Below are 1050 nucleotides of genomic sequence, written 5' to 3'. Positions count from 1 at the left end.
AATTTATAAACGTAATTTTCCCAAATTGATAGTGTTTAGGGTAAAAATACTCTAGACACGTGGACAAATCAGAAAGGGACACGTGTCAAGCCTGAACAGGTCCACATGGGCCACTCACCATCTGGCACGTGTCAGCCTCAAATATCAGCTAGAATTGCGGCCTTCAAGGCCCAATTCCCGAGAAAGCCGCAAAATCGCGCAGCCTACCAAATCTTGGTCAGAGTGACCTAAGAGAGGGCACATTTTCCAATGACCCTATAAATAGGGAGATATCTCCGATTTTAGGACACGTTCAATAATTTATTACAATACCCTACATTCTCTCACATCAGATAAAACACCTGATCTCGGAATCCGAGAAGATCTCACTTTACTTTCCGCACCTTTTCACGTTCTCCAACGCGTTCTAACTTGATCGTCGAAGGCGAAGCTCCAACCACCCGGAGTCTCCGTTGTTTTGCAGGTACAGGCGCCACCTGACCGGTCTTCGAGCTGTAACTCTCCCGAGGGACAAAAACACCCAAAACATTTGGCGCCGCCTGTGGGGAGAGTACCTCAAAGATGGTTCAAGAGTCTGTACCACTGCTAGACCCCAGCCGTCCTACGGTTGATGGGGAGGTCTTTACAGACCATGAAGACGACCAAGATGTGGACGTCGAAACGTATGTGGCCTCTGACAGGTCACTCATAGCTAAACACATCCATTCCAGGGATAAGCTGGAGCGAGTAAACAATGAAGCTGGTGCCAGCAAGACTGCTAGACCACCTCCTGGTAATACCAAGGCGGCAGGAGGTCAAGCTCCAGTAACCCGAGACGAACTAATGAAATTCATGACAAGTTTCAAGGGTGAGATCAAGGGTGATAATGATGGATATTTTTTATACAAAGATCATTCAAGATCTATTGGTTTTAGCGTCAGAAAATCAACAAAGAGAAGAGATAATAATGATTCACTGTATGAGTTTTATTTTAGATGTTCTAAGGAAGGACAGACGAAGGGTAAAATGAAGATTGCAGGTGAACAAAATTTAGTAGAAATACCCATATTG

This window comes from Chenopodium album, chromosome 12 (genome assembly GCF_948465745.1).
Source record: "Chenopodium album chromosome 12, dcCheAlbu1.1, whole genome shotgun sequence".
NCBI classification, from domain to species: domain Eukaryota; kingdom Viridiplantae; phylum Streptophyta; class Magnoliopsida; order Caryophyllales; family Amaranthaceae; genus Chenopodium; species Chenopodium album.
The sequence above is the reverse complement of the archived record's forward strand: the minus strand, read 5'-3'. Positions refer to the sequence as shown.